This window comes from Myotis brandtii, unplaced genomic scaffold (assembly GCF_000412655.1).
Source record: "Myotis brandtii unplaced genomic scaffold, ASM41265v1 scaffold68, whole genome shotgun sequence".
In the NCBI taxonomy this organism is placed as follows: Eukaryota; Metazoa; Chordata; class Mammalia; order Chiroptera; family Vespertilionidae; genus Myotis; species Myotis brandtii.
The window spans coordinates 1,124,342-1,136,889 of NW_005370657.1; the positions used below are offsets into that span (position 1 = coordinate 1,124,342).

At 57.2% G+C, this 12,548-nt stretch overlaps 1 protein-coding gene across 1 annotated transcript in view; it reads right to left on the minus strand.

The window, feature by feature from the left end:
• DNM1 (dynamin 1) overlaps positions 1-12,548 on the minus strand; it is a 42,230-nt gene that overhangs the window by 29,350 nt on the left and 332 nt on the right. The window lies entirely within an intron of this gene.

The window sequence follows — 12,548 nt, forward strand, 5'->3', positions numbered from 1 at the left end:
GCAGGCGGGGAACGTTGGAGTCCTCCTTCACTGCAGCAAGCAAGCCTCATGTTCGCTTCCAGCTGCCTGGCCGCCGGCCGCCATCTTGGCTGACAGTTAATTTGCATATACTCACTGATTAGCCAATGAAAAGGGTAGCAGTCGTACGCTAATTACCATGTTTCTCTTTTATTAGTGTAGATGTTAGATATAGGAATACTGTGTGAGACCCAAGAATGCATCCTTGTAACCCCACTAGTCCTGGTAAACAATCTATCTGATGGGCACGCCCAAAGCCTGTACACACCCATAGATTAGCAGACCCCTAGTGGATCCACATATGGCAGCCGCTGATAACACACACACCAGCGAAGACCACGCCTACAGAGCGGTATATAACCAGACAGTCTGATGGACCCAGCAGCGTGTCGCTCTCCAGCGCATAGCTCTCCTGTCGCCAGAGCGTGAGGACCTGTGAGTGCTCACGTCTCGGTTCCCAGCACGAAACTCTGCCCAATTAACTGTCGATCGAGGAAAGCGCCAGCAGCCAACGGCGCCGTCTACCCCTGTGTGTGTGTCAGCGAGCATCGCCGGTGGATCCTTCCCAGCGTCCGAGACCCATCAGGAACTGGTAAACAAACCCCCTGTGTGCTTGCATCTAACCTGTTCGTCTGTGTGTAATTTCTCTGGCTCGGCTCAGATCTCGGTGCTGTCTCTGTGAAAGTGTCTGACCAGAAGGTATTGGCGCAAGCCTCAAGCGGATGGTCCAGACCACCTGTGCATGTCCCACTTAGGAGCAGCATCTATATGGGAACCCCCCGCACCTCGACATAGGTGACGGGCCTTAAGTATATATAAGAAATAGAAGCTATTTGGGACAAACAGAGCTCCCCAAGTTCCCCGGGCCACAGAATTTATGCATCTGAGCTGCCAGGAGACAAGACCAACAAGTCCCCAGGCCTGTCTCAGGTCAGCCCAACCCAGCTACTGCCATTGAAGCCGGAAGAAACGGAGGCACAGGGTGCCCCACATGCCTAAGTGCCCAGTGGCCACAGAGTGGATCCCAAGGAAACGGAGCCACACCTTCTCCCTTCCCTTCCGCCGTGGGGATGGGCAGCGTCTCACTTCCCCTTCCCGGGCCCCATCTGGCTGGGCTGAGGATGAGGGGGATGGGAGGAAGTAGGAGGCAAGGAGAACTCATGCTTCTTAATGCCTACTGCATGCCAGGCTTTCTGTGGATAATCTCTCATGGACTCCACACAATAGCCCCGTGAGTTAGGCGTTCTTATTATTCCCACTTACAGATGAGGAAACTGAGGCTCAGAGATGTTCAGGTCGCACAGCCCGTATCTAACAGAGCAGGCCCTGGACCCAGTCTGTTTGACTCTGCAGTGGAAGCTCCCTGCCCTTCAGCCCCAGGCAGACCCAGCTCCCAAGAAGAACTGGACTGAGGGAACCCCAAATCACCCCCTGCCCTCAGACCGGATGTCTGTACCACAGGCACCTGCCTGTGCGCATGTCAATCTCCGCAGTCCTTTCGGCTTAGTCTCGTGGGTGCAAATTCACTCTGTCCGGTCAGCTCTTCTCATCCCTGCCCTCTCCACCCGGTGGCCCCACCCAGGCTGGCACAAGCATGAGGGTGGAGGCCTCTCAGGGATGAGGCTGTTGGAACCCATAGTCATGGCACCCCCAGGGCCCCGAAAAGAGGGGAACAGCCTGGAGCCTGAGGGACTATGTTCAGCCCCCACATTCATGGAGAGGCACATAGAGGCCCAGGAAGGGGGAAAGACACACTCAAGGTCATACAGGGCTGGGGCAGAGCCAGAGAAAGAACCCCAGTATCCTGCCCCCCAGCCCAGAGCCTGACCTAGATTCACCCAGCTTCCTGCACCCCAGGGTTGGGGCAGAGAGTTCTGGGGGAAACAGAGTAGGCCCAGGCTCCTGGGTTCAAGGCCTCTTCTTGGAGCCCTGGGGAGGGCCTGTCCTCACCCTGCCCTCCTCTGGGGAGATTAAAAGCTACTGGGGAGGAATCAGCCACTTTAATGAGGAAGAAGGATGAGAAATCCTGCACTTATTCATCATTTCTAGGTGCCAGGCAAGTACTTTTCACTTTTGCAAACCTGAGCTTCAGAGGGCAGGGCCTGCATGCTTCTGTGCACACTGTGCCCCAGTGCCCAGCACAAGGCTTAGCACAAGGAGGCTCTTCATATTGACTGAAACTGCAAGTCCCCAAAACAGTGCTCTGATATGGAAATTATCATCTAAAAACATATATATTTTTTATTGATTTCAGAGAGACAGGGAGAGGGAGAGATAGAAACATCAATGATGAATCATCAATCGGTTGCCTCCTGCACGCCCCCTACTGGGGATCGAGCCTGCATCCCAGGCAAGTGCCCTGACCGGTAATCTAACGGTGACTTCCTGGTTCATAGGTCAGCGCTCAACCACTGACCCACACTGGCTGGGCAGGAAATTATCATTTTGCAGATGAAGCAACTGAGGCTCAGAGATGTGGAGCGACTCATCCAAGGTTACCCAGGTAGGGATGGCGGAGCTAGGATTCAAACCCAAGTGCCTGTTGGACCCCAGAGCCTGGGAGCTTCCCTGTCAAACCCCGTTGCTCACTAAACTCGAGGAGCCAGGCTTGGCTTTTTATGTAATTCAATTCGGTTCCATCTAGGACATATTTGAGAGCAGCTGCTCTGTGCCAGGCCCTGTGCTGGGCCCTGGGGATGGGAGATGATGAGTCAGACAGTTCCACCCCAAGGAGCGCACACTGTGGTGGGAGAGACAGACGAGTAAACAGATAATGCAATGCAGTGTGATATGTGCTGGAGCAAGGTGCGCCAGGCAGCACAGAGAAGGGGTGATTAACTGGGGTGTTGGGGGGGGGCGGGGGCTTCTTGTCTCTATCTTTCCCTCCCCTTACTGACTCCTGTGGGAGGGTGACCCCCTAGTATTTGGGATCTCCCAGGGTCGTGAAGATAGGACATCTATTTTTACAGAGCTTAGGGTAGGTAGGCGGGCCTGGGGTCCACCATCTTCTGCACCAGCTCTGCACCCAGCAATACCATGGCAACAGTAGTTGCCATGGAAACTTCAGGAGGGGCTGGAAAGGATGGGACTCCCCACAGAGAACCCCCCACCCAGAGACATGGAATTTCCCTGGAGCTCTTCCCTGAGAGGCCTCACCCTACACAGATGGGCCCAGTAAGCCCTGGCAAGCCTGAGGGGTAGGGGGTCTGAGAAGAGCCATGGAGAGGGTGCAGGGAGCCTCGGGCTAGGCTGAAGGGGGTGGTCAGGGGTCTGGGCCAGGCTGCCCAAGTCACTGGCTCCCCAGGGCTGCTTAGAGGACAAGCAGCTTATAGGAGAGATTAGAGGGCAGGGCCAGGTGTGGGAGCTGAGCCCCTCCGACCAGCATCTCCAGGGCTGGGTGGGGATGGGGGTGCCTGGGTGGGAAGGGGCCCCAGCTCTGCCATGGCCCAGGCTCTCTAAGCGAGGCCCTCTCCAGGCCTGTATCAGGATTCCCTGGGCAGCTTGTTAAAATGCACATTTCTCAGACATGCTGGGTTAGCATCTTCTGGGGCGGGGTGCAGGGGAGGGGAGGAGAGAATCTGGATTTTAAACACGGTCCTCCCCACAAATAAACACGATCTCCATGTGATTTGCATGCTCCCTTCCAAGGTTAAGGATCACTAGCTTAGTGGTTAGGGGCCAGTGCCGGGCAGAGGCTCTGGGTTTAAATTCCGCTTGGCCATTCCCGAGCCTGGTGAGCCTGGGCAAGTTGCTTCACTCTCTGGATCTCAAGACCTCAGCTGTGAACCAGTATTATCTAAACCGGGTGTCGTGCACTACCCCCCGTGGCTGCGGGGGTAAGATGAGTGGCTAAGATGGGACCCCAGAGGCCTGTTTCTCAGCCCCACCTTGACAGGCAGCGGAGAGCACCTGCTGGCTCCCATGTCTAGACTGAGTGCCTTGCTCCCTGCCGGATTCCCTCGCTAGGCCCAGGCTCAGCACATAGTAGGTGCTCTGGCAACACTCGAAGGAGGCAGCACAGCTGAGGCCTAGCAGCTCCTCAGCTCCAGACTTTCACCTGGACACACTGCCCCTGAGCTCTCTGTTTAAGAGTCCTCTATCACACCCGGCCGGTGTGGCTCAGTGGTTGAGCATCGACCTGTGTACCAGGAGGTCACAAGTTCGATTCCCGGTCAGGGCACATGCCCAGGTGGCAGGCTCGATTCCTGGAGTGCGGGGGAGGGTGTGCAGAGGCAACCGATCAATGATTCTCTCTCATCATTGATGTTTCTATCTTTCTCTAAGATCAATAAAAATATATATCGCCTCCTGCCTGGGGACTCAGGCCTGATCCAGCCTCCAGCCAGTGCCGCCCCTGCACCTCCCACCCGACTCCTGGTTCGCCTGAGGGAGGACAGAACAGGTGCCCAGAGAAAAGCGTGTTGGGCCCACCAGCCTCGTGGCCGTGTGGGCGGGATGGAGGGTGGCATGCCAGCTCTCCCCGCTCATTCTGGGCAGATGGTGGTTTCCCAGGGAGGCCTCGCCTTGCCATCTGCAGCGGCGCCTTCAAACCTGAAGCACCGGGAGGGAGGATGAAATAAACCCTCCCAGGACCCCCAAACGCCACATGCTCCCTCTAAATTGGCACCGCCACCCAAGAGGGGTCTGGAGAAAGTGTGCGAAAGATACCCCTACTCCGGTGCCTGAGATCTGGGCCCAGAGCTCAGGGACCCTGGTGCTCAGATCCCGCTGAATGCAAACCATGCCGGAGAGCACCATGCGTGGCCTGGCGTGGACCCAGTGGCGGTCATCCTGAAAGTCTCCTATTTCCCGGGCTCTGATGTCAGACAGGCCTGGCATTGAATGTCAGAGCTGCCACTGAGGAGCTGTGTGGCTTAAATGACCATACCTCTCTGAGCCTCGGTTTCCACATCAGTAAAATGGGCTGCTGTGAGGCTTATGTAAGATAATGCCTGATGAATGGTAGCTGTTAGGACTATAAAGTATGATAACTTGCTGAGAACACAGGCTGGGCTCCCACAACCAGGTCACCAAATGGAGCGGCGGAGGGAGCTGGCAGGCGGGTCTCCTGGGGGCTGGCTGGAAGAGTGGGCCAGGATATTTCCAGCCAAATTGACCCCAGGAAGTGGGAGACAAGAGGCCCAGCAGGCTCTGAGGTGCCCTCTAAAGCAGGGAGCTAGGGTGGAGGCCAGGGTGGAGGTGGGCCAAGAAATACAGTTGGGAGGAGGTGAGGCTGCCTCGGGGCAACAAGTCCCTCTCTGTTCCTGCTGCCCCGAGGCCGGGCGCGCCCACACCACACAGCCCTGGGCTTCCAGCGGAGGCTGGAGCGGTTCAGGGCAGTCCCGGCTCTGGCGTTCCCTGATGTTCTGCTGTCCTGAGAGCAGGGATGCGGCTGGTCCTGTTTGCCACCATATCCCCAGCACCCGGCACGGAGCCTGGCATATCCCGGGCACTCCCAGCACCCCTGTTGGCTGAAAGAATGATTTGAAGATGAGCTCGCTCCTCCAGTTTTCCCACCATCGCCCTCATTGTACGATGTGGAAACTGAGGCACAGAAAGGGAAGAGTGGAAATATTAATGTTTACTGCCTGTAATATTATTATATGTAAGATCATTTTTCTTGAATAATTGGTGTTTATTGAATGTAACATTATCATATTTAAAATCATTTTTCTTGAGATATTAATGTTTGTTGCATGTAACATATTAAGATCGTTTTTCTTGAAATATTAAGGTTTATTGCATGTAATGTTATATTATATTTAAAATCGTTTTTCTTGAAACTAAAAAAAAAAAAAACTGGGGGAAAAAAAAGGGAAAAGTGTTGCCCAAGATCATAGTGCAAGCGGTGACAGGGTAGGACTGGGACCCAGGCCTCTGGACTCTGAGTTCGGAGCCGTCTCCACAACAACCATTTTCTCTATTAAAGAAAATCTGTGATCTTTCCTTCCACTGTATCTTTCTATCCTTCCTGCCTTTCTTCGTTGCCTTTCTTTCCTTCCTTCCTTCCTTCCTTCCTTCCTTCCTTCCTTCCTTCCTTCCTTCCTTCCTTCCTTCCTTCCTCCTTTCCTTTTTCTTCCTTCCAAGTATTGATGACTTTATATTTTCAAAATGGAAGTAGATTTCTCTTTTGCCCCCTCCTTTTAAAAATCTTATGTTCTCCCTTTAAAAAATACTCAGCCCGGCCGGCGTGGCTCAGCGGTTGAGCGTCAACCTATGAACCAGGAGGTCAGGGTTCAATTCCCGGTCAGGGCACATGCCCAGGTTGTGGGCTCAGTGTAGGGCGTGCAGGAGGCAGCCGATCCATGATTATCTCTCATCATTGATGTTTCTATCTCTCTCCCTCTCCCTTCCTCTCTGAAGTCAATAAAAAGATATTTTAAAAAAATACTCAGAAGTGGAGATAAATGGTGATGGAAGGAGACTTGACTTCGGGTGGTGAACACACACTACAATACACAGGTGATGTGTTATAGGTTGTATGCCTGAAACCTATATAATCTTATTAGCCCATGTCACCCCAATCAAGTCAGTAAAAATATTCAGAAAATATATAAAAATGTTTCAAAATTACAAAGCAGCCATCACCCCCACACCCGGAGCCACCACTGTAAACATGTTATCATTGCGAATAACAACCATGGCAAACGCCCATGGGTGGCTGACCGCCGGCCAGGGATGCTGCCGGGGGCTTTCAAATCCGCATCCTCACAAGGTTTTTCCTGGGGTGATGGAAGTGTCTAAAATTAGATTGTGATGATGGTTGTACAACTCTGTGAAGATACTCAAAGCCCTTGAGTTGTGCACTAAAACGGGTGAGTTTCCTGGCATGTGAGTTTTACCTCAGTAAAGCTGTTTAAGAAATCGGCACCCTCTTGACTGATGCTGGCAGGGCTGCGTGAGGCTGGTGTAACCAGGGTCCCTGCCTTCAGAGGGGAGAAACTGAGGCTCAGAGAGACAAAGTCTGGGGCCCCTCACCTGCCCCCGCACACTGGGCTCCTCTCCTCACTCAGGTAGCAGCCATCACGGACATTTCCCGTCATCATTAGCGCCACCACTGAAATATTTCCCTGCTCCAAACCTCAGTCTCCCCATCAGTGAAATGGGCACAGGGCACAGAGCAAGGGATCCCCAGGGGGACCCCCTGTACCCCTCCTAGGCCACACGAGAGCCCTGGCATCCCCTCTCTCGCAGTCTCAGGCCATGGCTAGCATCTGCCCGTATGCTGTCCTCACTGCTGGGAGGCAGTCCCGGGGCCAAGCGGGGATCCTCTCTGGGGCCACGGATGGAACTGGGATATGAGGGCTGGGTGTCCATCTGGGGTCCAGGAGGCCCCTTGTGGGACAGGATGGAGGGGGAAGAGACAGGAGCAGCCTCCATAGCCCGTCCTGGAACGCCGAGGGTCTAAATTCTAAATTCAGACCAGCCTGCGGGTTGTTATGAAGGCGTTCGGGTCAAGGTTGGAGGGCAGAATGCATTGTTCTGCACAGTTTGGTTTATAACTGGGATGTTTAGACCTGTGGCCCGCGGGCCTCCGCTTCGGCTCTTGTTCCACTCCTGACAACACCGTGTCCATGACGCTTCCTCCACTCCTGCCCTGTCCCTCTGTCCCTATCAGCTCGCCTGCATCCCCTCCCCTGAGGCTCTGACCCTCTGACCCTGGCCAAGGCCTGGGAATTCTCCTGGCGCCAGGAACAGATGCAGAGGCTGATGGCGGCTGCCAGAGTCACCTTTCACGTCCAGCTCCACTGGGGCGGGGGGGCGGGAGGGGGGGAGATGTCCTCTGGCCGGGCTGGCACAGGAGTCCAGCCATAGGCAAGGCTCGGCATGTGGCAGGTGCATGCTCCGAGCACGGAGAGGCCTGAGCCGAGCGTGGCTGCCCTGCAGGCAGCAGCAGGGGCTCTCTGGGGCTTCCTGGTCCCTGCTCCCTGGGCCTTTGCTCAGGTGTGGTCACTCCTTTGCCTAACTAAGGCCTAATTTTTGCTGAGGCCCAGACTTCAATGTCAGATGCCTTCATTGGCCCCCTGAGGACTCCCCTCCTTCAATACCAGGCTCCTCGCGCCCTTCTTCAAACACCCACCAGGGCTCTCCCTGTGCTTTAGGGTTTGTCTGTCCTGCTTGGCTGTGAGCCCCCGAGGGCAGGGATGGTTGGGCTTGCTCAGAGCTGTGCCCTGAGGGCCTGGCATGCTGCAAGTGCCAAGGAGATGTCAGTTCCCTCTGCCCCCTACGGTCAGTGACCATCTACCTATAATGTTTCAGTTATCCCCCCATTTCTCTTTGGCCTCAGTCTCCAAATCTGAGAAATGGGACCACTAAGGTGTATTTCAAAGTAGTGAGGATGAGCTGTCCCCAGTGGGAAGGGCTGGGCTAACCAAGACAGGGGCTCTCAGAAGCCAGAGACAGTGCCGGGCTGTGATGGGATGAAGATGTGGAGGAAGGAGCAAGGGCATTGGTAGGAGGCGGCACCTGAGCAGGGCTGGCAGAGTCACCAGGAAGCCCAAAACCTTGCCTCCCAGGCTGCTGCTTGGGCTCTAGGCAGAGGCTCCCTCCCCAGGCCCCCTGCCACACACCCTGGATGGAGATCCCCACCCCCACTCTGACCCCCCTCTCAGCCTGCACCTATGCCCAGGCAGGAACAGAACTGGCACCTCCTCTCAGCCAGGTCTTCCCTGGAGCACTTCCCGGGCACTATCCCAACACTCCCCACAATCCCGCGGGGGAGCTGCTAGACTATCCCCATTTTACAGATGAGAACATAGCGGCTGAGTGGGCTCAGCTTGCAAGTGGAGAGCTGAGCTGCAAACCCCGGTCTGATTCCAGAGCCTGAGCCCCCGGCTCCTCTGCCACATTCCCACGGTCTTGGTCTCCCCAGGGGCCAAGCGGGCAGGGAGGGTGGGTCCTACCCATTTGTCGACCTGCCTGGGCACCAGAGTGAGAGAGACCTGGGCGCTGTAGCCTGGAAGTCTGTCCAGGACACCCCACTCTTGGCGCTGCACGGGCATCTGTTCATGAAATGCTGGGGTGTCTGGGGGCCCACGCACACTCCTCCGTCTGAATATCCTCAAGATGAGCTCATCTACTCGACAAGAATGGCTTCCAAATTTATATTCCCAGCCCCCTCCCCCCTGAGCTCCGACTTGCATTCCCACACTGCCTACCCCACACCTCAGACTCAACATGTTCAAAACCAGACTCCTGCTCATACCCCGCTCCCAAACCTGCTCCCCCTGTACCCCGTTCATGGCACCAACACCCACCCGGGGCCCACGACGCTGAAGTCATCTTTGATCCCTTTTCCTCACCCTCCACATCCCATCCATAATCAGGATATGTCCTGAACCCCACCTTCCCCCTCTCCACTGCCAAAGCCTGGTCCAGGCCCCGGCACCTCTTGCCACTGCAGCAGCCTCCTCATCTGTCTCCTGCCCCTCTGCTGCCCCCTCCCCAAGTCACACACTTGCTGGAATCAGCTCAAGTTACTCCACTTAAAAGCTTTTGGTAATAATGAAAACAAACCCAACTCCTCACCACAGCCTAAGGGCCTCTGAGATCTAGCCCCTGCCTCCTCTCTGAGGCCGTCCTCTGTGCTCACCAAACACCAGCCTGGCTCCTTTCTGTTCTTCAGACACACCGCATTTATTCCTGCCCCAGGGCCTTTGCATGTGCTGATCCCTCAGCAGAGAATGCTTCTCCCGGGTTAGCCACATGCTACTCGTCCCTCAGGGCACATTCCAGATGCCATCCCCTCCTGGAGACCTTGTCTGATTCCCCGAGGACAGCGGCCCTTCTTCCCTCCCCAGCGCTGACCACATTCTCCAGTCGTCACGGACATGCTTCTGTGCCCACGACTTCAGCTTCCTGTCTGGAATGCAGACTTTTGTCTTTGCTACCATAGGATCCCAGCAGGGAGCCGTGTGGACACCCCATGAATGTCGGCTGCGTGACTGAGCAAATCAGCCTCAGTTTTCCCTTCGGTAAAAAGGGATGAAGAAATAGCACAGAAACACCCAGACAAGTCCGAGCAGGGCCCCGGGCAGCTGCCGGGCCACCTCCATTACAGAGCTGACAGCAGGGTCCTCCTCCTGCCAGGAGCCTCTGCTTCCTCCGATGCACTTTCCACTTCCTCTCCGTGGGGGGTTGAGCCCTGGGGAGCCCCAGGAGGCAGAGCCGCTGTTACCATGCTGACGGGTCTGGGGACCCAGCCCTGGAAAGGCAGGGAGCCCATGAGGGAGCAGGCCGGGCTGACTGGGGGCTCCGCGGAACCTCGGTTTTCCATCTGCTCTACCTGGGCCTGCATCTGAACACCTGTGCATCCTCCGGCAGGACCGCCCTCAAAGGGCATTGGGGCGCGGAGGGCAGCGAGGGGGCCCCCACTGCACCAGTAAACCGCGGTGGCCAGGCTGGCCTGCTGTGCTGCCAAATGCTGGCACCTCTCTCTGCTGGACAGTGAACTCTGAGAGGGTGGCGTTGGGTCTGCCCTGGCACACAGGCACCCAAACCTACCTGAGGATCAACACCCCACTCTGATGTGTTTACAAAGGGCCCTTACACACATGGACTCACGGCAGCCCCGCAGCCACCGTCTCAGGAAGGTGGGCGGCAGAGCAGCTGCCAGTGTCCCCATCCTACAGATGGGAAAACGGAGGCCCACACTTGCACAGCCTGTGCCCAGTGCAGGGCTTGGCTCTCTGAGGCTGTGCAGGGCCAACACTAGAAACTGGGCTCTGTAGTCTAATGGGCACTGTCCTTCCTGCGGTGTGACCTTGGGCAAGGCACCTGGCCTCAGGGTCTCAGTTTCTTCATCTGCAGAATGGGCACCATGGCACCTGCCTCGTGGGGCTGTGTGAGCCATCCTGTGCAGCATGGTGTGGGCACATGGGAAGGGCGAGTAGGTGGGAGCTGAGCCCTTCCCCTCCACAGCCCCTGCCCAGAGCCCACGCCCTGGCACAGAGCAGGCGCTGGGCAGACATTCAATGGATGGAAGGCAGGGATGTGGCTTGAACACTGCAGAGGGCTGGATATCCGTGGGTGTCATTTCATGCACGAAGGCCTCAGGGCTTTACTGTCTCAGGGTTCCCCGGCCCCCCACTCTGACTGCTTGGCCACGGGCAGCGGCCCATCTGTGTGTCCCTTGCCTGTGTCTCTGCAGCTCTTAGGGTCACGTGAGCAGGAGGAGGGTTCTTGGGAAGCTGATCCCCAAGAGACAGACGGCCGCCCCCTCTGCTGACCAGATGGGCCCAGCTACCCCCACGGTGGCTCTCCAGCCTCCCACAGATACACTGCGCTGGTCGGGCCCTTCTCTCTGTCCCTCACAGTGGGCACTGCGCTTCCCAGGTCACTCACTGGAGAGGAAGGAACCACCATCCAGTCCAACTGGCCACGTTAGGGATGGAAAACTGATGCAGGCGCAGAGAGGGCAAGTGACTGGCCTGAGGTTTCACAGCAGAACCTGGCTTGGACCCCAGATGTCTCTCCCCAGATGGAGGGAGGGGCCTCTGCCTCCCTCTCCCACAGGCCATCTCTTCCTTGGCCATGAAGGTCATTGGAAGGAAGCTTGGGTTTCTGAAGGGGAGGGAGGGAGTTCGGGCTGCGCGACGCACTGTGGAGGGAGGGAGGGAGGGAGGGAGGTCAAGATCAATTCTCGTGCCTTCTCCCTCAGGGAGCCCAGCCCCGCATCCAGCTCTCCAGCACTGGGGAGAGCGTCACCCTCTCTCTTTCCTTCTCAGCACCCCCAAAGCCGTCTCTGCCTCCTCCTTCTTGGGGGAGTCTAGGGTCATGACCCTGCGCCCCTCCAAACCCAGGACCTTCTGTCTTTGCGGTGGCCCCGGACTCCCAGCCACCTGGCCCTCCCAGCGCCTCCTGGGCTCAGAGGCAGGAGGGGGATTAGGTTCTGCAAATGGCTCCCCCCTCCCCGGCACCCTGCTTCCCTGTCTTAGTCATCTCTGTCCTCCGCCTTCTCCCTCCATTACCATCCCTGCCAGGCCAAGGGGAGAACGACACTGACAGGCGCCCTCCACCCAGGGGCGGCGGTGAGCAAGGGCCCTGCTGGTCAGAAAAGCATCAGAAGCGGTTTCCCCCCACCCCCTTCCCTTCCTCATCCTGCAGCCCGCGCTCCCCCCGCCGCCACCAACGCTGCGCACGGATGGAGGCCGGAGCCGCAGAGGTGTGTGTGTGTGAGGGAGGGAGGGAGGGAGGCTGTGCCTGGTCCGCGATGCCCACTGGGCTATGTCCTCTCCAGGGGGCTGTGACGGGTGTCTCCTGCCCCGGCCCAGGAGTCCCCATGGTGGGAGGGAGCTGTCCTCCATGGAGCCTAGGGGTGGGGGGCACTGCCCGGGGGTGCTGCCCCTCCAAGGGACTCCCGGAGTGGAAGAGAGGCGCTGAGTAATGCAGGCCCCTCAGTGCCCATGGGGGCGGGGGGCAGCCCTGTGCAAGGGTCCCCTGGCGGAGCGCCGTCCTCCCTAAAGGATGGGCGGAGGAGGGGGCGTGATACCGCGGCGATGGGCTGACGCCGGGTCGGACAAGCTGGGGGC